Source organism: Triturus cristatus, chromosome 2_1 (genome assembly GCF_964204655.1).
Source record: "Triturus cristatus chromosome 2_1, aTriCri1.1, whole genome shotgun sequence".
In the NCBI taxonomy this organism is placed as follows: Eukaryota; Metazoa; Chordata; class Amphibia; order Caudata; family Salamandridae; genus Triturus; species Triturus cristatus.
The window spans coordinates 366,624,806-366,648,743 of record NC_140581.1 but is presented as its reverse complement, the minus strand read 5'-3'; the positions used below and the strand labels follow the sequence as shown (position 1 = coordinate 366,648,743).

The 23,938-nt window shown below is 52.0% G+C and overlaps 1 long non-coding RNA gene across 1 annotated transcript; it reads left to right on the top strand.

Annotated features, from left to right (window-relative positions):
- The first annotated feature begins 637 nt into the window (after positions 1-637).
- LOC146865302 (uncharacterized) lies at positions 638-22,761 on the top strand. Its single transcript, XR_014976621.1, has 2 exons — positions 638-883; positions 22,097-22,761. It is a non-coding gene; the product is annotated as an uncharacterized LOC146865302 (long non-coding RNA).
- The last annotated feature ends 1,177 nt before the right edge of the window (positions 22,762-23,938 follow it).

The following is a 23,938-nucleotide window of genomic DNA, read 5'->3' as shown; positions in this document are numbered from 1 at the left end:
GCTGGAATCAATCCAGTATCGAAGGCCCAGGCCGCTAGATGTTTTAACAGTGTTTGGGCTTAAAGTCTGGACAGGATATCTAAAAGAGCAATCAAGCAATAATTAGCTGGCTGATCCATCTTGCCCTTTTTATGAACAGGCTTCACTATAGCTCCCTTCCGAGATTCAGTGATGAAACCAGTCAGTTTTACCCATTGGAAAAACATGCTCAATACGGATCCCCTTTTCTTTGGTTCTTTTTTAAATATCACAGATGGAAGACCACCTGCTCTAGAAGCTTTCATATTACAGATTATTTCCAACAGGACTACTGCAGTCTGCATTAGTGATCACTTCAGAATCTACTTCAGAACAAGCCTGCATCATAAATATATTCTCAGGACTTCCACCCTTGTATAAAGAGGAGTGTCAAAGTGTGCCAAGTCTGCTACTTGAGGACTAAAGTGGAAACCGAAGCTGACCAATTCCCCCCCTCACCTCCCACCTCTGTTTTTCTCACAGCCTGACCGACAAGGGCTGTCCTGCAGTCAGGACGAGGAACATGCATCTAAAAACGGTCCCTTTAAGGGATCGTACTTCCCAAAATACCGGACTCCTTCCCCGAGTCATGTGATCAATACCGCGCAACCAATCGGGCATTCGAACATCTGAAAACTGCAACAGAACGCCGAGACATGGAGAAGAACGAGACTCGCACTCCTACAACTACCTCAAGGATACGCAAGACTGTGAGGCAAAGACTCCAGACCAACGCAGGCCTTCTCTGCCAAACCCGAGGACGGAGAAGACATGGGACCTTGACTCATCGGAGGAAGAGGTCAAAGCACACTGGCGGGTTCGCGAGGTGTCCAGCCATGTTCTTGGAGGGGCATGGCCCACCCAGGTACGTCTTCGGTTGCGGGGGCTGGTAGGGAGGAGGGCAGAGAAGCCTGAGCTGCGCTGAACGTATAGATGGAAAAAAAAAAGAACGTTATGGAACCAGTAGCGTTAACACATTGGTGGAGGATTTACTTAAGGTGGTAATTCCCCCCCCTCACCACCCTATCCTTTTAGCATGTGAATACTAGAACAAAATACTTACCAGGGTTTCCATTCCTTTTGAGGCTGGCATCCCACTTGGTAGAAGACAAAAGGATTCACGTCCAGGAAGACCCTAAAAGGAAAACAGACAGAAGAAAAGACCAGAATATAATTGCAACCCTTCGTGTATCACTTCACTATGAAATAAAAATAGTGACAAGAAACGTCTTACGCTCCCCTATTGTTCTCTAAATAGCCAATGCCCTACATGTGGTGGAGAATGCAACTCTCCATTAGACTGGGAATATAGAGAAGTCCAAAAGAGACAATTAGTTATGAATTCCTTGCCTTAGAATTACCCCCAAGAGTCAGACTGGATCCGGAGAATTTTTTCATCAGCAGTACCCCTGCGTGTCGATAGGTGGCGTCGGTTGACTGCGTTCGTCATGGTCGCTGGGATGACGTCGCGGTATCTACTTAGGCGCCTCCTCACACGCTGATGTCAGTTCTTTCTTTTTCCGCGCCATCCAGCGCAGAGAGCTGTACCTAGAGTAACTTTTTGACACTCTTTTTGTGACTTTTGTCAACGTCTTTTCAAGTCCTTCGACTCCTGGTGCACGCAAGGATGTCCCATCCTCGAACCGGCTTCAAGGCTTGTGTGCCTTTGGTGCTTGTAGCGCGACCATGACCCGAAGTCATGCCTGGACTGCTGGGCCATGAACCCCAAGTCTTTGCGGGAGCAGTCCCAAAAGCTTCTCGAGGTCCGGCTGTCAGCACCGTGCACTTCGAGGTCTTGGTCGAGAGGGAGGTTGCGGGACCGGTCACGGAGTCATCACCACCATTCTTCATCCAAGTCTTTGTCTATGGGTAAGTCGAAGCACAAAAAGAAGGTGAAGAAGCATGGTCGCTCTTCTTGTTCTCCCTGGCCGACGCAACGCGGAAAGCGGAAGGTAGTCGTCTGGCTATGCCCGCGGAGCCTGTTGGGTCGACTCCAGCCTTCCCTCCCTTTCCGGGAGCCAGAGCGACCCCTGCCCAGCTTCGCAACTTTTACGAAGCCTTGCATTCCATCTTCGGGCAACCCGACTCCGCCGGCCTACCCTCGGGCCCCGCGGACTCGGATGGGGGATCTAGGCTTTCGATGCTGGTAGCTTTGGCTCCAGCTCCGCAGGGTCCCCAAGGATCCAGGATGGCCGACCTCATGACACTGCCAGCGCCGAATCCAGTGACACCTTCACCGCCTCAGACTGGTTGTGTCCCCAGCCGACGTCGACCCCGGCCTCCCCCTCGATGTAGATGCGGAGCCAGACCGATGTCAAGAACGGCGCTGACCGGTACTTTTGTGCCATTTTTCTCCCCTGGTGTTCCGTATCGCCCTGAGTTGCTACCAGAGGTGGGTGAGGAGGACTGGGAGGGTCTGTGGACCCTCTAGCAGACAAGTTGGAAGAACTGGATTGGGGAGAGGAGTTGGGTGAAGCCAGTGATCTGGATACGTCCCCAGACCTTGGCATGCTTTCTCCCCCTACCGTGGCTACGGAGGAGGGTGCATCTTTCACAGTGGTGTTGCGTAGGGCGGCTGAGGCACTAAACCTCAAGCTTCCTACGGTGGTAGTCGGGACTAACCTCCTGACCGAGGTGCTTCTGCCGGCAGCGGCCTCGTCGGAGCGCCTGCTGCCGTTTAATGAGGCCCTCAGACATCCTTTTGGGCACCTAGTCCAAGCCCAAAACAGGGGCTCCTGTTAATAGGATGATTGCCCGATGCCACCGCCCGGCCCCGGGCGACCCCCTTTTCCCTTCCCAAAACCCCACCCCTGAGAGCTTGGTGGTTCAAGCCTTGACTTCCAAGGGCGCATTCCCTAAATGCACCACCTGATAGGGAATCCAAGAAGCTGGACCACCTTGGGAAGATTAAGTTTTCTTACTCCAACTTAGGACTGCGGTCGGTGAACACCGAATGTCTCTTGGGCTGTTACTCCCACTCGGTGTGGGACACAGTTGCGCAGGTGCTGCCACAGTGCCCGGAGGAGGCCGAGCCGTGCTCTCCCGTGCTGTTGCCGAAGGGAGAGATGCAGCGAAGTTCGCCATCTGGTGTGGGCGGACACCGCTGACTCACTACTAGGCAGGACGATTTCCACGTCGGTAGCACTGAGACGCTACGCCTGGTCGAGGTCACATGTTTTTTGGGGTGATGTCCAAGCAACACTTTTGGACATGCCCTTTGATGGCCATTGGTTTTTTGGCGATAAGGCAGACAACGCGCTGGAGTGCTTTGAGGATTCTAGGGCTACGGCCAGATCCTTAGGCCTCGCTTCCACCTCCCACCCAGCGCAGTCTGCTTTTCCCCCCTTTCGTGGCTATGGAAAGGGTGCCCCACCACGTTCCACCCAGAGCCACAGGCCTGCGCAAGCTATCAAGCCTCTGGCCGGCCGGGTACGTCGATTCCACCGCCGTGGGTCAGGGGTCCAGCGGGCAGGCCAGTCCACCAGTGCCCCCTCTGCAGCAGCCTCTAAGCCAGACCTTTCAGGCCCATCCATCGTCAGTGGGCGGCAGGATTCGCCATCACTTCCACCACTGGCTCAACATCATGTTGGACAGGTGGGTTTTGCAAATAGTCCGCAGGCGCTACTCCCGCCCCTTCGAGACTACCCTTCCATCCATGCCACCTCAATTCCATCGCATGTCGGAGGATCACCTGGCCCTTCTCCAACAGGAAGTTACGGCTCTTGGCCAAGGGAGCCATCAAGCGCATTCCTGCCCCAGAAGTAGGTTGTGGTTGCTATTCCCACTACTTTCTGGTGCCAAAGAAGGACAAGGGCCTGCGTCCTAGCTTGGATCTCAGGAACATCTACTGCTTCCTCCGGAAGGAGAAATTCAAGATGTGGACACTGGCTCAGGTCCTGTCTGCTCCCAACCCTGGAGACTGGATGGTTGCGTTGGACTTGCAGGACGCTTATTTTCACATTCCCGTCTTGCCGTCCCACCGGCGCTACCTGTGGTTCACGGTAGGCCACGCCCACTTTCAGTTTACCATGCTCCCCTTTGGCCTTGCCAGCGCCCCTCGGGTGTTCAAGAAAGTGATGGCGGTGGTTGCAGCTCATCTGCGCAGATCAGGGGTTCCAGTCTTCCCCTATCTTGCCCCAGGCTGAAGTCTCCCACCTCCAGACTACGGCCGACCTCCTGCATTCGCTGCGGTCCACCATCAATGTGCCGAAGTCACACCTGATTCCCTCTCAGAAGCTCCTCTTCATCGGAGAAGTTCTGGACATAGCACAGTTTCGGGCGTATCCTTCTGAGCAGCGACCCTGGGATATTTGGGCTATGATTCCGATCTTTCAGCTTCTATCCTGGGTTTCGGTCAGAATAACCCTGAGGCTACTGGGCCTCATGGCCTCCTGAATCCTGCTGGTGGACTATGCCAGGTGGCATATGCGGGCTCTGCAGTGGGACCTGAAGTTCCAGTGGGCCCAGCATCTCTGATTGCGTCGATCTCGGAGGGCACTGCACGTCAATTGCAGTGGTGGCTTAACGAACCAGGATTGGATCAATGGCATATCACTCTCTTTTCCCGAACCAGGGTTCACAGTGGTGATAGATACATCACTGCTGGGGTGGGACAGCCACATTGGAGAGGTGGAGATCAGAGGTCTCTGCTCTCCGGCGTAGTCTGAACTCAACATCAACCGTCTGGAGCTTCAGGCGATTCGTTTTGCACTAAATGCATGCCTTCCCTCTGTCCGGGGAAGGGTAGTGCAGGTTTTCACGGACAACACCACCGCCATGCGGTACTGCAACGGGGATGGGTAGTGCAGGTGTTCACGGACAACACCACCACCATGCGGTACTGCAACAAACAGTGCGGGGTGGGGTCGTGGACCCTATGTCAAGAGGCTCTTTGCCTTTGGACATGGCTCGAACATCAGGGCATATCCCTGGTGGTTCAACACCTGGCAGGTTCACTGAACGCCAGGGGGGACGAACTAATGGCATCTTCAGTCAAGGTTGTGCAAGGTCTGTTTCAGCAGGGGGGAGAACCTTGGTTAGATCTATTCACCATCGAAGAGAACATGCAATGTCAGCAGTTCTGCACGTTGGAATTTCCAAGGCGGCACTCGCTAGGCAACGCTTTTCGTCGCGAGTGGAGTTGCAGTCTTCTATACGCCTCTCCGCCTATACCACTTCTGCCCAGAGTGCTGAAGAAGATCAAGCGTGACCGGGCCCAAGCCATTCTTGTGGCTCAGGATTGGGCATGAAGAGTCTGGTATCCCGAGCTATTACACATGGCCATCGATCCTCCAATCAGACTGCCTCTTTGGGAGGATCTTCTGTTGCAGCAGCAGGTGACGGTTCTCCACCCGAACCTGTCCAGCCTCCACCTCCTTGCGTGGAGATTGAGTGGTGACAGTTGACAGCTTTTGACCTTCTTCCCAAAGTCTGTAATGTTATCTATGCAGCCAAGCGTCCCTCCACCAAAACGGTTTATGCCTGTGGATGGAACAAATTTGTGGCATTGGTGCGCAGCAAAAGCCTCAGTGGGACTTGAACCTGGTTCTCACCTATCTTATGTGCGCTCCCTTTGAGCCGTTACATAACTGTCCTCTCAGGCTTCTGACTTTTAACACTGCCTTTCTGGTTGCCATCACCCCTGCTCGCAGGGTGAGTGAGCTTCAAGTCCTTTTCTTCTAAGCCTCCTTTCCTGTCTGTTCATCCGGACAAAGTTGTCCTTCGCACTAGGCCTTCTTTCCTTCCCAAAGTGGTTACCTCTTTCAAAATAGGACAGACCATCACTTTGCCCACCTTTTTCTCACCCCCACATCCTTCTAAAGAGGAGAGGCTCCACCGCCTGGATCCAAAACGTGTGCTTTCATTCTATCTGGATCGCACGAAACCATTCCGGGTGGATGATCAGCTCTTTGTTGGCTATGTGGGTGCCAAGAAAGGTCGGGCCGAGCAAAATTGGACCATCTCCTGATGGGTCATTCTTTACATCAAAATCTGCTACTCCTCAGCAAAAAAGGAACCTCCAGTGGGATTGCGCGCCCATTCCACCAGGGCGACGGCAGCCACTACTACTTTGGGATGTGGAGTCCCCCTTCTTGACATCTGCCAGGCAGCTACGTGGGCTTCACTGCACACGTTACCAAACACTACTGACTGTACAGCCAAGTCCGGAGAGACTGCTTCTTTGGCCGTTCAGTTCTCCAGAACTTTCTGGTGTTAACTTAGTTTGCAGACCCCACTCCGGGGTTGGTATTGCTGGGGTATATATTCTTAGGTGAGGAATCCATAGCTAATTGTCGCTTTCAGATGAACAAGTTAATTACCTTCGCTAACAATATATCTGTAAGAGACACAGATTATTTATGGATTCCTCCCCTCCCCGTTCGGTTAACTGACTTCTAGGGTTAATGATTCCCTTTCAGGGCCATAGTTTTGTGTACCAGTGGCAGTGTCTTGCATGGCTCTGCGCTTCTGGCGTGGAATTTCGTGTGAAGAACTGACGTCCCGGCGACCACGATGCCAAAGACGAACGCGATGCAAAGGGGCGAACTGTGCTGGGACTGTGAGGCAGTGTGCTCCCAACCCCCATTCTGTTTAAAAGGCTCCCTTTTTCTTTGCTCTCTAATACTGCTGCTCTCTACTAATGAAGGGCTCAACCCAGAAACCCGTGTCTAGAGATATACAGCAATATATGCACCAACTTTGGTGAAAAACTCCAGCTAATTTTGAAGTAAGTTTGAACTGTGTGCTGCATTTACTGGGATGCAAAGGGGCGAACTGTGCTGGGACAGTGAGGCAGTGTGCTCCCAACCCCCATTCTGATGAACGCATAGTTGACCGACGCCACCTATCGACGTGCATGGGTACTGCTAATGAAGAAATTCTCCGGATTCAGTCTGACGCGTGGGGGTGATTTTAAGGTGAGAAATCTATAATCTTCGTCTCTTACAGATATATCGTTACCGAAAGTAAGTCGCTTGTTCTTTAATACAGCAACTCATAAAAGGGCAGGAGAAGCTGGAATGGGCCCTCAAAAGGCAAATGTCATCGGTACAGCCTGACCGAGACTTGTTTAAGGACTCTATGACACAGCAAGTGGAATGCATTCACAAAGTGGAAGAAGACCAGGTACAATTGGCCACACGTTTACAGAGCCCACAAGGGGGACATATTGGAATCCTGAATATAGCACTCCAAATGCACATCCCAGGGAGGGACCCCGACACCTTTTTTCTGAGCTTTGAGAGAGCTGCTAGAGCGTGTGGTTGGCTCCTCGCAAAATGGCCATTTTTTTGTAGCCCCCCTTTTAATGGGAGAAGCCCAAGACTTCGAATCAAGTGGCCAACACTGGCGGAAACACCTCTTACACAGAGATTAATGAAATAATACTGGACCACTTAGGCATGCACTCGGAAGCATATAGGGTTAAGTCCAGAAAAACGAGAGGTTCTCTCGTAGACAGCCCTAAAACTCTGGGGCATATTTACAAGCCCCTATTGCCACCACAACGTCACTTTTCAGGACTTTGTAGAGGCAAAAGAGGCTTCACCTTATTAACAAGGCAGCGTTAAGCAACTTAACATGGCTTAACGCTGCCTTGTAAATAAGGCTCCTCTTTCACGCTACACTTAGCATGAAAGGGGTGGGCAATTGGTGTTGCGGTGGGCGTTCCACTGCTACAACCATTGATTTTGATGCTGCTCCCATTTACAAGGGAGGCATAAAACGGTGGCAGCACCAAAATTAAGACCAGGGAAAACCTGCTCTTAAACAGGCGAAACGAGGAGAAATGTTTAATTTCACCTTGTTTTTGCTGTTTCCATGTGTGTTGTGCAGCCCACAAAGAAACAGCAAAACACAATTGTTTGTGTAGAAAGGTGTCCCTTCCTGCACATAAACAATCATTTAAAAAAATGATGTTTTTCAATTTCTATGTGTGCTGCATTAAGCAGCACACATAGAAGTTACGAAACACTATCTATAGATTGTTTATGTGCAGGAAGGGAGACCTTCCTGCACATAATCTTCCCTTCAATGCAGACACCCGTACGCTATGGTGGAAGGGTGTCTACATTGGTACTAGGCTGTTAAATTTAGCGCCAGTGCAGGGGAAAACGCACGGCTGCATCATATTGTTGTAAATATGGTGCAGCCCTGCGTTTCAGAAGTGGCCGAGTGCTGCGTTAAGCCAGGAAGGCTAACGCCGCACTCCATCACTTCTTAGTAAATATGCTCCCCTGTTTTTTTAAGCTAAAGACCACTGCCGATAAGTGACTTAAGCCTGCTGAAAAATCCAAATAAGACCTAATGGTTTTCATTTATTTGGAGCAGAACTTAGAATCTCTGCCATTCCCCACCCAGCGCTGGCTGCGGCAGCACCACCACCTAACAAGCTGTTGAGATAGCTACGACCTTTTCACAAGCTCAGTGCTGGTTGTCTCCTTGGGAAAACGAGAAACCCCAATGCCCCAGCACAGCAGTCGTGAAAACCGCGAAGAAAACACCTAGACCCATGCCGGAACCAACACAACCCCGAAATCACAAGACTGAGACCTTCCTATCCAGAGGTCCTCAGTGTTTCAACTGTGGGGAGTGGGGTCATATCGCTCCGTTTTGCCCCCACAAAAAGAATACGGAGGAACCCATGGATGTCAGTTACCTCCCTAAGTCTATTCTTTTTACGGAAGAACTGGGGACATGCTTTCATGTAAGTCTATGAGTAAACAATACAAAAGTTACCGCATTAGTAGATTCGGGGTGTAGACAGTCGGTTATTCAAACCAGATTAGTTGATGAGTCTCAACTTATCCCCAGAGAAAAAGTATCCATAAGGTGTGTTCATAGTGATATTAAGCTGTATTCAGTGACCAAGGTACCTCTGAAGAATCCCAATGGAAACACCACTATAGTTAGGGTAGGTGTTCTTAAAAAAATCTTCCCAAAGAACTCATCATAGGAACAGACAACCCCGATTTTTATAAGCCTGTTCATTGATAAGATGAGGACTCAAAAAGCCCAAGCTAATACCCACTTAACTCTTCTTACCCTGGATCCCTGGTCCTCAGAAGTTTTCGCTACGCCCAGGCCAATGACCCCACGTTTTAAATGGCATGGCAACAAGCCAAACACACGAACACGTCCCTCCAAAATAGTTACCCTTATTTTCAGATTAAAAACGGCGTCCTTTTCCGCATAGGAAACAAAAGATGATCTACCTCAACTAGTTGTCCCCCTGGCTTTTTGGGAGCAAATACTTTTCTTCACCCACTTCCATCTCCTTGCATGACATAATAGTGCTGAAAAACTACCCAAAATATTTTGAGGCATTTTTATCGGCCTCGCATTTTTTCCAACATTACTAAATACTGCCAGGAGTGTGAAATCTGCCAGAAGAAAAATCCATACAAACCACCCTCAGTTCAATTGCAACCCCTTCTCATTATAGGAAAACACTTTGAGAGAATTGGTATGGATCTCATAGGGCCTCTCCCTAAAACCAGAAAAGGAAATCAATACACCCTGGTGGTCGTAGACTATACGTAGACAATACGACTAGATATCCCAACACATTTCCCTTAAGAGCACCTATCACTCAAACATTTCTGAGAAATTGAATATTTTTCAAGAGTAGGATTTCCCAAATAAATCCTAACAGACCAGGGTACCCCATTTGTCTCTCACCTTATGGGCCGAGTTTGGAAAACCCTGAATATCTCACACACAAACACCTTTGTGTACCATCCCCAAGTGGATGGTGGTGTGAGAGATATAATGGGACTCTTAGACTAACCCTAAAAAAGATGTTAAGCAATGAAGAAAAAGAATGGGGCATACCCCTACCACTTTCCCTCTTTGTCATACGGGGTCAGGTACAGAGCAGTCAATTAAGGGACTTTGCGTGCTCTAATCTAGACAGAGCACAGGCAAGACAAAAATACCTTCTATAACAAAGGGAAGAAGTTGAAGCACCTCCAGGTCAATAACTGTGTATTAGTTTTCCTTCCCTCTTCTATCGCCAAAGTGAAATCTGAGTTGAAAGGACCGTATAAAATAGTGGGAAAAGTTGGTCTTACTACCTACCGCCTACAGATGACCCATAGAAAGACACACATATACCATATTAACAATCTTAAATAAGCATTTGCAATGCAATAGGTCTCACAATTGTGAGATTTTTGACCTATTGGCATTGTAAATGGCAATGCCATTTATTTATTTGTTTAAAACAACTTGCACTAATAAAAGGCATTATCATTTACAATACCAATAGGTCAAAGTTTCTAAAATATGAGACCTATTGCTTTGCAAATGCTCGTTTACAGCTGGCATTCTGAACTCAAATATCTGAAAGTGCTTTCATGCGTGTTAATGAAGAAAAACGAGTTTCAGTGAACTAAAATATTTGTCTAAGATCACACAATTTAAGCTGAAAAGCCGCACTTTATCCAGGTTTTCTAATTTAACTTTGTGCAAATCAGCCAGGCCATGGGCATCTAGGTGGCTTTCCTTATGTTAAGGCTTTGTATAAATCTCTTTGTGGATTTTTCAGCAGTTTTTTATATAGCATGAACTCGGCCCAAATGTATTTGAGCGCTTTACATGACTGTTTCTTACATTACACAAGATGATATTCACTGTTCATAGGCAGGGGCGATTAAGTCAGAAGTTCTGACCGTACTGCCACATCCTAGGTAGAGGGAGGCAGGCAAACAGACAGAAGCCATATGAAAACTCAGAATGGTATGGGCTCGAAGTTCCAACAGAACCTTGAGCTGAGCCAGAGCCATGCCTCAGGCTCGGGCCTGGCTCGAACTTTCAGTGGCTCACCTACCTCTACTAATGTAACCAATGCTGGAGCAATTTCATGCACTTCATTGTTCCAAAATACAACATTTATATGTGTGGTACCCTTGCCCACAAGGTGGAATGTGGTTAGTTTTAAAGCCAGTACTGCCTGCTGGTATTAGATCGGACATTGAGCTAGCTGCAAATCAGGTTATTATGCTGTTCCCATAACTACCTGGCACTCCACTATGCACTGCATACGTATGAGACATTTAGCATGTGCTCCACTGTGGTAACTGACACGTAAGTGAGGATTCCTGCTAGCAATTTTGCCTGTTACTCCACTGTGGTAACTGACACGTAAGCGAGGATTCCTGCTAGCAATTTTGCCTGTTACAAAATAAAAACATTGCCAACAGATCAAATATGTTTCGAAATCATGAATGAGGACTCTGTTGGCAGTGCGCAGTACTAGGGTGCCTGTAAAGCACAGCACTGGTTCCTCAAGCACAATTTTAACAGAAAGCAAGGTCAGGCTGTAGCTCTGCCGAGAGGAGAGGAGGAGCTGTATGGCACTTTCTAGGGGGCATATCAACAACAACCGGCGATAATTATCTCTAAGCGCACTTAGCGCTAGGATAATTATCGCCGGCTAGCGTTAATTTTTATCACTGAGATAGCGTGCTATTAGCAACGCTTATCTCAATAGCGATAAAAATCCTCACGCTAACAGGCTAACGTGAGATTATCGCTGGAAACCCAGCGATAATCTCACGTTAGATTGTTGATAGGGACAGACAAACTTAGCCATGATATCCTCCTTCCATAGGATATCATGGCTAAGTCACAAAAATACCAGACGTAAAAAAGCAGCGTTAACCGAGGTTAGCGCTGCTTTTTTTGTCTCTAACAGGGTTAGCGATATTCTTGATAATAGGCGAAATGTCGCTTAGCGACATTTCTCCTATTATTTTACTCTGGAACGCCTCCTTTGCATCTCATTAGAGATGCAAGGGGAAGCGTAGAGTAAAAGGGTGCTAACATGTCAATTTGCATGTTAGCACCCTGTTGTTGATAGGGTGCTAGTTTTATCTCTGCTTTTTTGGCTTTTAAAGCCAAAAAAGCAGAGATAAACCCCTTGTTGATATGCCCCTAGGAAACCTGGCTCTCTTTAGTCATCGCTCCCCTACTCCTGCACCACAGTTCATTGGGGGTAATGCATGAATCAGAGTATGCCTTGATCGCAGCGGATTTGAACATAGACGGAACCAACTCAGCATCTCATCTTTCCTATGTGGATAAAATATGGACTACTGGAGAATATTATCGCCTTTTATCAATGCCCTCCGTTTAGAGTGCGCATTGTGAGGTTGTTGCACACCCTTGACATGAAACAGCTTGAGGGCTATAAAAAGAATGAAGTGAGCCTTCCAGAGCAAAAAACAATAAAAGCTTGCCGCATCGGAGCGCTAGGTGGCGCCTGACCGACATGGCTGCTCTGCCGTGAGGCTCCGGCCGTGAGACCCCGCCGATCCTTTCTTCTTCGCCTGATCCTGCCCTGGCCGGCTGATTTCGGCAGTTTTGGGGCCCGGGCCCGCCTGGCTGTCCCTGGTGCGAGTTTGGAGCGCGACCGCCCCCCCGGAGCTGTGATTGCTGCCTGCTGTCGGCGCCCGGCGGGAGGCGGCTTTGATCCCTGACGCTGGCTGCGGGCGCGCGGCTACTCGAGACCGCGGCGCCCACGAGGGTGCTGGGCCTGAGAATCCTGGCGGCCCGGTGAGATCGTCGCTGCAGCAGTGGCGGCCCCCCCCTCGGTGGGGCCCCGACCTGGGATCCTGTGGCCGGCGGCGAGGTGCTGTGGAGCCCATTCCGGGCTGTGGTACCAGACGGAGGGCCGGGCGGTGAGTGGGGCACTCCCTGGTGGGACGACCTGAGCTGCTGTGGGGCTGGAGGTGGTGGGGGCCCTCCCCTTCGGGCCGGGTGTCGACGGCCGGGGCACAGTCTCCCCCCACTCTCCCCCACCAACGCTGCTGGACCTGCCCTGGTGTCCCGAGGCCTGCGGCGGAGAGCTGGTGCACCGGCTGGGTGCTGTCCTACCTCGCGGCTGCAGCCCGAGGCCCCCTGGAGGGCTGCGCTGGGACCCCCCCCGAACGGAGCCTGAGAGCAGGAATAGGCGGTGAGTGCGGCGGCGGAGGATCGTTTCTGAGAGAGGCCCGCGGCCACGGCCGAGGCGAGGGATCGGACTCGTTGCCCCGCTGGGGACCCCGCCGGAGGCTGACCACTGGGGCCGGCCGTGTCGGGCCCTGTCCGGCTGCGGGCTCCCCCCGCCGCCCCCGTGCTGGGCCCCTGTCCGCTCGAGCGCCCCTTGACGCTCTGCGGGTGTGACGTTCGCTCGCTGCCCTGATTCACGGACGGCCGCCACAGATATGGGCAAAGACAGGGCCGGCAAGCCAGCGTCCGGGGCCACCCAAACCAGGATGGACAAATTTACTACTACCGACAAGGGGCCCGGCTCCACGGCCGCGCCGGCCCCGGCCCCTGCCACGGACCTTGCTGCCATCCTGCAGGCCATCAACTCCTCCCGCGCCTCCCTCGAGGGCATGGTGGGAGAGGTCAAAGTGGACGTTGCTCTTCTCCGACAGGATCTGCGGAATGCCACCGCCCGCATTTCCGAGGCCGAATCCCGGATCTCCACCGCCGAGGACGACATCCGCCACCTACAGGACCAGGTTCGGGAGTTGACCACCCACTCTAAGGAACTACACCGCCGGGTCGAGGATGCAGAAAATCGCGCCCGGCGCAACAACCTGCGCTTAGTGGGATTTCCGGAGGGAGTTGAATCGGGCCGAGCGGACGACTTCCTGGAGCGATGGTTCCGGTCCTGGATGCCGGCGGACAGCCTATCTCCCTCGTTCGTGGTGGAGAGAGCCCACCGCTCCCTGGCCCCCAGGCCCCCAGGTGCGCCTCCCCGGCCGTTCATCCTCAAACTTTTGAACTTCCGCGACCGGGACGCCATCCTCCGCGAGGCCCGCTGCCAGGGCGCCCTCCTTTACCAGAACCACAAAATCATGATATTTCCGGACTACACCCGCGAAGTCCAAGAGCAACGCCGCTCCTACACGGAAGTGAAACAAAAGATGCGCTCTCTGGGACTCCAGTATCAGCTCCAGTTCCCGGCCCGCCTCCGGGTCGTCTTCCAGCACAAGACTTTGTTCTTCGATACCCCGCGGGCGGCCTGGGCCTGGTTGACGGAGGAGCACCCCCTGCAGTGCTCTGGGCGCGGCTCGCCTGTGGGTATGCGGAGGGGACGAGGAAGACCCCGGACATCGAGGACCCGTCGGCGGCACCGCACGTTACCCCGGGAGCGCACAGCGGAGGAGGTGATCACCACGCGCTCTGGGAGAAGGTCACGCCGAGGGTCGAGAGCCTCCTCTGCCTCTTCGGCCGCACATGCCAGTCCCGGGGCAGATGGACGGCGGACCGTGTCGCCCCGGCCCACGGGCCCTGCAACTCAGCCGGTCGAATTGGTGGACTCTTCGGACCTCTCTCGCAGCCCCAACATTTGACTCTCTTTGTTTCCTTTGGGGGGAGGGGGGGCTGGGGATGCCTGGACGGGGATGGGATGCCCCGTTATCAGTGTTGCTCTTGGCCAGGGCAGGTAACTCAGGTCTGAATTCATCGGTCTCAGGGGTCCACTAGCGCTCAAGCCCAAGCGTTTTAGCTTGGTGGTTCTTCCATTTGGTTCGGGCGACAGATGCTTCCGTTTTCGAAGTGTAGGGTGGGGGGGGGGTTGGGGTTGGTTTGGGGTTGTTTCTTCCCCGTTGGGAAGACTTTGTTGGTGGGGGATGACTCCCTCTTAATTGTTGTACTAAGGCATCATGTGCTGTCTGGCTTGCTCTCCTGCCCGATGTCCCGTTGTCCTTCCTCTCTGGGGGCCTGCTCAGCCGCGCCCCTACTGGCCCCCTCTCCTGTCCTAGACCATGGCTGACCCGCCTGTCCCTAGGGCCGCCATGCGCATACTATCCTGGAACGTCAATGGTCTTCTGGACCGTTTTAAACGTATGGCGGTCCTCAAATACGCGCAACGCGCTGAGATCGATGTACTCCTCCTCCAGGAGACTCACCTGTTGGGTAACAACTGCCCCTTCCTTGGCCGCTACGGTTACGACAGGGTATGGCATTCCGGTTTTGTGCGGGGATCCCGAGGGGTGGCCATTTTGCTCCGCAAGTCCTTCCCCTTTGTCCTGTCCCGGGTGCATTTGCACCCCCAAGGTATGGTAGTGGTGGTTTCTGGCAATCTGGAGGGGCGACCCCTTACCCTGATGTCCCTTTATGCGGCGCCATCCCTCTTGCAGTCGGCCCTCTCCCACGCGGCGGGTCTCCTCCCGACACTTCCGGCGGGCTCCCTCATTCTCGGCGGAGATTTCAACGCCGTCTACTCGCCTCCCCTGGACTCGACGGGCCCGGTCTCCCTGTCCCGCGTCGCCCGCGCAAAACAGCTCTCATCCTGGGCCGAAGCGCAGGGCCTCTGCGATGTCTGGCGGATCTGGCACCCACAGGCACGCCAATACACCCACACATCGGCGGCCCATCACTCCCATGCCCGGATCGACCTCATCTTCGTACCATCCACCGACTGCGCGGGGGTGCGAGATGTACGCATTCTTCCGAGGGGCCTTTCGGACCACTCGCCTGTGCTCCTCGCTCTTGGTCCCCCACCCCTCTCTGCCCGTCCGATGTGGCGTCTGAACGCCTGGTTCCTCCACGACAAGGCTTTCCGGAAGGCGGTCGGGGGCGAGATCGCCGACTACTACTCCCATAACGAGGGCTCTGTCACCTCCCCTGCCGTCTTGTGGGAGGCCGGCAAGGCGACTGTCCGGGGCGCCGCTAAGGGGCATCTGCAGCGCCAACGGCGGGCACAATCCCAGAAGCTCGCGGAATGCGAAGCCCAAGCCGTGGAATTAGAGCGCGGTCTGGGGGAGTTGGACGATGCCGCCCGATCTCGTCGCTTGGCCTTCCTGCGGGAGGAGATTCGCCTCCATTCCCTGGAGGCGGCGAAGATTCTATGGCGCTCCTCGGTGGCCCGGGTCTACGGGTGGGGAGACAAAAACGGCACTCTTCTCCACCGGCTGGCGACCTATCCCCGGGCGGGACGGATCATTCCGGCCATCGCGGACCCAGCGGGTGGTACTCACACAGCCTCGGTGGCGATAGCCCAGGCGTTCGCTGACTATTACTCCCAGCTATACCGCCGCAGGCCGTCCACGCTCTCCCTTGAGGAATTGCTGGGGACGACCGCGGCTACACTTACGCGGTTGCAGCCCGAGGTTTCCGAGACCCTTGATTCACCGATCGAGCTGCAAGAGATCGAGGAGGCCATAGGCCGCTTAGCACCTGGGAAGACCCCGGGACCCGACGGGTTCCCCCAGGAGTACTACGCTCACTATCGGGAGACGCTGGCCCCGAGGCTTCGGGACCTGTTTGCAGCCGTGGTGGACACGGGCTCGTTCCGGCCCGAGACGGACACGGCAACCATAGTTGCCCTCCCCAAGACTCAGCCTCCCTCGCGGTCCTGCTCTGACTATCGGCCGATATCCCTTATCAACACCGAACTCAAAATCTATGCTACGGTCCTAGCACAGCGGTTGCGCCCGTCGCTCGCCTCCTTGGTCCATCCGGATCAATGCGGCTTTATGCCGGAGCGGGGGACCAGACACTGCCTGCGGCGCCTGCATCTTGCGATGGCGCACCGCGGCCGCCTTTCTCCCTACCTGGCCCTCCTTCTGGTTGACTTTGAAAAGGCCTTCGATTCCGTGGGATGGGCGTACTTGGCCGACGTCCTGGAACGCATGGGTTTCGGCCCCCGGTTCCGTGCCATGGTAGCGGTCCTATACGTGCACCCGCGGGCCCGGGTGTTGGTCAACGGGGCTCTCTCTCGCCCGTTTCCCATAGGTCGGGGGACGCGCCAGGGTTGTCCGCTCTCGCCCCTCCTTTTTGCGTTGGCCATGGAACCCCTGGCAATGCTGATTCGCGCGGATCCCGTTCTTCGCGGTTGGGAATGGCCAGCTGTGGCCCCCGATAAGATTGCCCTATACGCGGACGATGTCCTCCTCTATCTTTCCGACCCAGCGACCTCGGGGCCCCGGGTCCGCCGGATCCTCCATCGGTTTGGCCAGGCGTCGGGTCTCCATCTGAACCCAAAAAAATCTGTTCTAGTCCCGCTACACCCGTCGCGGGAATGTTTCGACTGGCAATCAGATATTCCCCTCCGGAGACTCTCCTTTAAGTACCTGGGGATCTGGGTCACCCTCCTCCCGGAACTCTGCTGGGCACTCAATGTGGCTCCAGTAGTAAACAAAGCCAGATCAGATATGCTCCGGTGGCAGGCCCTCCCTTTGAATCCGCTAGGGAGAGTCGCCTTATATAAGATGATGATCCTCCCCAAGTTTCTTTACATGCTGCAGAACACTCCATGCCCCTTTCCGCGCCCGTGGTTCCGGGACCTGGATAAGATGGTGACCAAATTCCTTTGGGGCGGTGGTCGACCTCGGCTGGCCTTGGACCGCTGCAGGGTCCCCTCCTACGACGGCGGCCTAAGCATGACCAACCTCTACCTCTACTATCTGGCCACCCAACTACTGGTGGTCCACGATTGGTTCTCAGGGGGCTGGGGCGACCCGGCTTATCGACTCGAGGTGAACTGCCTCGGGTTCCCCTCCATCCAAAACATGCTCTACGGCACAACGATCCCCCTGTCGCTCCCCGGCGTCGTGCGGGCTCCCTTTCTCGCGTGGCGCGCGGCCTTGCGACACACCAGATGGTCGGGGACGTCCACGCAACTCACTCCGCTTTGGCACGGGACGTGGCTGCGGGAGGTGGTGGGACTCACGGGCTTTCGGCAGTGGGATCTTCTCGGTATCTCCTGTCTGGGCGATATATGGCGTGGAAGCCGCATGTGTTCTTTCCAGGAGCTTCGGACCCGCTTCTCGCTGCAGCCTTCTCAATTCTACCGCTACCTTCAATTGCGCCACGCGGTTCGGGCTCACGTCCCTCTAGATTCCAGACTGCCTTCCCATAGTCCGCCTGAGGCCCAGGTGATGTTGGGGTATCTTGGGAGGGGGGGCATATCCCGCATTTATAAATCCCTAATTAACAATACACCGGTGGATTGGAGCGGGCTAAAGCAGCGATGGGAGGCTTGGGTGGGACCCCTGGATGAGGCGGACTGGAGGGACGCCCTTATGGGCCCTCGGTCGCTTACCACCTCCGCGAGGCTGCGGCTTATCCAACTTTATTACCTCCACACTGCCTATTTGACCCCGGCCCGCCTGTATCGTGCGGGACTCCGCGCGGACGCCTCTTGCACTCGCTGCGGGGAGGTTCCGGCAGATTTTTTCCACATGGTGTGGTCTTGCCCTCGTCTGGGGGACTACTGGGCAGCGATCGAGGCCGATCTAGCGGAGGTCCTGGGTTGGGAGGTCCCCCACGAGCCTAGAATGGCCCTGCTGGGCATCATGGACGGGATGGACGGGTCCCGCAATGAGAAGTACTTCCTCACCACTGCCCTTATGGTGGCTAAAAGAGACATAGCGGCGGCGTGGTCACAGCCAGACCCGCCCAGAGTGGCTACCTGGAGTAGAGGGGTGGATTGGTGTGCAGCTCAGGAGCGGTCGCTATACACTGCACGGGGCTGCCCAAAAAAATTTCGCAAGATATGGGGGAAATGGTTGGGGGGCCTGCTTTGAAGGGTGGGTGCGCAGGGGGGGGGGGGACGGGGGATGGGAGGGGGCGGGAGGGTTTTTGCACTTGCCTGTTGATGCTTTCCTGATTGCCGATACTGATGCCTTGTTCACTGCACTGCTGTATATTATTCCTGATATTGTTCTTTATGCCGCAAAACACAATAAAAAGAAGTTTATCAAAAAAAAGCTTGCCGCATCGGCTGCACTCATTCAATAAGAGATCCTGATGGGATGCATTAAGAAACTTAAACCCTGGTTGCTGTTTCTTACACACCGGATAGTGTGGCTATCCGGTGAGAAAGCTACACTGACTGGGAAATGCACTGCGGTTTTGTGAACTATTTCTGCAGTACGTTAACATCCCCAGAGGTGTTATTTTAGTTCTAACTAAAGGCGGTATGGGCACAATCCAAATTGCTTGAACTAAAAATAGTTAAAACATTGAAGCATGAGGGAGCCCCAACACGTAGAAAAAAACTTTAACCTAAGTAAAAGGTCCCTTGGCCTCGGGCAGTTCTCAAAAAGGCTGTTTTATGACCCTGACAGATGTACTTTAAAGTTGCTATTGTCTTTTGAGCAAGCTGTTTATAAACTATGGGCAGTGAATCATGACTTGAGAGGGTGAAATCATTCCCCGCAGCACACATTTACGGTCCTCAAAGTGCAGAAGTACGGTGTGAGAAGTTGGCCTGATATATGATGTCACTAATTCTAGTGTACACCATGTATCAGTGCAAACAACCCTTATGGTGATTGGTTGTAAAGTCAACTTTATAGACCAGCTATCCTAGTGGTAGCATGGACAAGAGCAGTCTTAGGGTAAACTCTGAATGGCATGTGAAGCCAGCTGTTATACCATTTGTAATCCCTTGAATACCAAATGAAAGGACAACACAACAGATATATATAAAAATAGAATGTATTTATTCTAGTCAAACCCTCAGCACTCTTTATGAGATTCGAGGTAAGTACAACACAGTCTTATTTAAGCATACATAAGTCACACAGGTAAGTAATACAGTTAGGCCCTAGGGGCCACGCAAACCATATACTAAGTAAGTGGTATACGGACCACTGTCACGAACACAGGATAGGCCTAGGCCTAGGGAATCGCTGGGGCTACACTATACTACCAAAGGTTAGGAAGTAGGAGGCCCACAGGATTCAGGTGCAGAGTGGAAACACTCACGCGTAATGCGTAAAAGTCGATAGAAATACTAGCAGTTAGGAATTAACAGTTTTAGGACACTTCTGGTATAGCTAGAAAGTCGAGACTCGGAAACTAGACCCTAGAATAGTCAATACCCTTGTGAGCACCGGAGTACTCAAGTTACCTAGCCCACATGCTACGGGTGCATAGGTGTGAACTTGCATCGGGTTTCGTCGTGGACTTCTAAGGATGCCTAAAGGAAAGTTGCTGACAGGCAGTCAGTGAAGAGTGTCCGGTGGATCCCAAGGATGGGATCAAGAAGGAAGGAACCTGCAAGCAGAAGGGACCGGGTCTAGGTCACCAGCCAGGAGCCGGGAAGGAACCAGGAAGGAACCAGGCGATGTCGTGTAGATGCAGGTGAAGAGGTGAAGCTTGTCGCAGCAGCCACGGGTACCAGGAGGCGTCGAGGACGACCAGGACCAGGAGGTGAGCTGTCCCACGAAGGCTCTTGCTGTCGGCGGCGTCAATGTCTATGTCGAGCTAGGACCCAACAAGCCTTGGCAAGCGGCACCCACGCAGGATGGAGGACTTGCTTCTGGTGCACACCAGGAAGGTCTGGGGTGCTTCTCTTTCACAGAGGAGCGGGTGCCAGTCTGGAGGAGCCGGACCAGCAAGATGGAAAAAAAGGTTCGTCGTCGCAGAGGCTACTAGCCAACGGGCCAGCAACCGGACAACACGTCGAGCAACACAGGTACAGAAGGGCCCCACGCAGAACACGTGAAGTGTGGGGAGCTGGTCTCTTTGCAGATGGTGCTCGGGAGTGGGGCTTCTCAATTCTCCAAGCACAGCCTCGAGGGAGCATCGGAAGTCGCGCTAGTCAGTTACTGGCCACTTTTCCCAAGTCGCCGGTCCCACGTCCCTCGTCGCCTCCACGGGTCTCAGCTTCGCTGGAGATGTGGATCTGGTTCAGAGGTGTCTGGAAGTCTTGGCGCTGGTCAGTCTCTGCAGTCGTCCCTCGTAGGATCAGTCGCAAAGCAAGCAGCGGTCGCTGGATGGTGCCTGGTTGCCCAGGGTGGTCACTCCTTGGCCACAAGGGAGATTTCTTCAGTCTTCTTCCTGAGGTCGAATGTCGAAGGTCCAGAGTTTCTGTTCAAGTTGCAGATTCAGGTTAATCTAATTTAGCAGGGCTCAGCTACCTACTGATATACTGGGCTAGTGGGCTGGGCTACCTGCATGGTCCCTCCTATGGGTGGGACCAGGAAGGGGAGTGGCTACACCCCCTTTCCTTTGTCCAGTTTCGCGCCAGAGCTGGGGCTGGAGTGCCCCAGCACCGGTTTGAACTGGACTATGCATGGAGCACCTTGTGTGCCCCAGGCATGTCTCATTCCTTTCAGCCCTCCCTGCCCCAATACACTAAAGTCTGTCTGGGGAGGTGCTAGCACCTCCCCAAGCAGGAAACCTATTGTCCAGGCCTCCCTGGCTGAGAGGGCTCCCAGCTGCAGGAGGTCAGACTCGTGTCTGTGGCAGCAGCATCCATTTTGTGAAGCTGAGGCTTTGATGAGAGTTAAACAGCAAAGTAGGATTTCAACATGTCTCTCCCTCTAGAAGGGAGGAATAATATCCTCATCACCAGAAATGGTATGGGGGTATTATTCCAAAGTGTTAGACACCTTACACGACATGTTTTGATAAAGCCAAACCATAGTTACCATAACCGTTTAAGATTATAAGGTACCTTAAGAGTATATGGTAGGCTATATCATAGAACAGCTATAAGGACATGGTTCCGAAAGCTGCAGACAGGCTCAGCTCATGCTAGAGCACCATCTCACATGTTACCAAGCACTCTGCCTCCAGGATTGTTAAGGCCTGCCATAGGAGTGGCTGATAGGAACACATGTGTCTATATATAAGGTAGGAATACTACACCTAAGCAAGGGGTGATTACACGACCTTGCCCCAGCTGAGTGATTAGCCATTTGTGTCATAATGGTAGGCCAGGCCAGGGGAGGCATAATACATGCTGCAGTGATGGAGCAGGGTTTTTACTTTAAAACCGAATACCTGTTTCATTTTCGTATGTTATAACTAAAAGTACTACTGACTAATTATTAAGTATTAAAAGTTTGTCAAAAGTTGACTAATCAACCCTATTAACCAGAGAATTACACTTGGGAATGCTATTGCATGGCTACAATAATAAGTGAACTAAATTGGTGAGCAAACTGACAGAAATAGATGTTGCTTATGTAATGTTATGTTTTGCGCTTATAATTAATATGCATTAATGGCTTTTGATGTCGCAAATGGCTAGATAAATACACAAACATAAGGGTATTAGCAGGGGAATAACACTGTATAATCATTTCTGTGCAGTAATTATGTTTTGTGTTTATTCTTGCTTAAGTTGTCCATTGTGGCCTGTCATAAAATGGCCACCACCCGCAGCCTGCATTGGAGTTGCTGGAAATTTACAGAAAGGCTTCGCTCTGCCTGTGACCTTGCACCTCCGATGAACTGAAAAGCCATAAGCATGATGACAAGTCCGGGACATCTGCCAAAAGACCCTGGAAGATGTAAAAGTTACAAAAGTTGAAATATTGACTACACAAACTTGTTATGAACCCACTATTGAAACAAATTCACCTAGTAGAGACATCCGTAAAAGTATCGAATTAGTCATGGACGTTCAATTCTGCTATTCATTATTTGGGACAATCTATGCGTGAGAAAATCTCGCACAATATCGAAAAGTACCAAGATGACATTATTTCCGCCAAATCATCCGTTATGAATAAAGAAATGTAACTTTTAGAATATAAATTTTAGTATAAATAATAGTAGGCTAGAGAGGTCTAGCGCCACTTCTTCCCGAGCTGATGATGCGAGGTCCCTATGCTGACGGAGAGGACGATGACTCTACATGACGGCAGAAAACTCTAATTCTTCTACAGAGGACCGGTTCTGACTTAGGATCTGACATTTAGACAGAATAGGTAAATATGAGAAGAAATGAATTTGCATTTAATTGGCTTTTCTTACAATTTTAGCTAAATGAACAATCTGTTTGAATTTCTGTCTCGGGTGGTTATTTCTTGTCATGTTTATTGAATTTATTGTGTATTCTTTGAAATGTATTTTGCTAGATTTACAGACAACTAGCTGGTCGCATTGACCTCAAAGTATAGGCAGATCGGATAGGTGTATTTTGAAAGTGTTTTCTCCTTTACCAGGCACGGATAGGATGATTTAGGATGAATGTTGGTGTAATGGGCCCCACCAGCGTGTGATGTATGTATGTGTGTGTGACTGTGGAATCATTCCGTCCGTGGAAGTAGAGGGGATTCGGAAGCTCTGATCTGCACCAGTTTCTTGGTAGCAGAATGATGGTTAGCTATTGTCTTGATCTGGCGAAATTGCGAGTATATAGGCTTGTTGATTATTGATTGATTTGTACTAACACTATATGTTGAAGTCGTGTTGAGTTCTATGTATTGTGAACGGCTTCTGGGATGTAGGGAGTCGGTGACAGTTCCGTAGTAGAGCAGAGGGAGTGTTGCTCTCGGAAAAAGGCGGGATTGTTGGCCCTGTATGCAGACAGGGGAAAATGTGTGACAATTGAAGTTGCACGTCGCATTGTCTGGGTTCGATGAGGTAGCATCGCCGTGTGTTACCATTAGAAACGTATTTCTGTGTGAGAGAAGTGTGTATGATAGCGAAGGTTATCTGTGAAACTCTGGTCTTAGGTCCCAGGGATCCGTAAGGGATTCCGTTAAAGCTTACCGCTGGAGAAGTAAGAGGTATTCTCGGAGCTTGTTAGAAGGACAGGGCAGAGGTAAGCACTGCTTTGTTAACGTGTGATATAATTCTGTAGTAGGACAGACTGTTCGCTGTTCTCGGGAAAGACAGAATTCTGTGTGAATGTACTACATTTTCTGGTATGAAAGTGCGTGTATGAGAAGGCATTCTGGTTAATTGTGAGACTCTTAGGAACATTCCGGAGGGAAACAATTAATGCTTGTTAGAAGGGTAAAGTAGAGGGATGTGCTACTTTATCAACGGAAGTAACGATTCTGTAGTAGGGCAGAGGTAAGCGCTGCTCTCGGGAAAGGCAGAATTCTCGTGGGAAAGGTCTTTTGCTGTTCTGTAGCTAGCGAAGCAGACAATGGAGATGTTTGTATGTTGTAACTAATGGACACGTAGAAATTGAAACAAAGTCTACCAAGTAGTCTTGTAAAGGAGGGGTAGA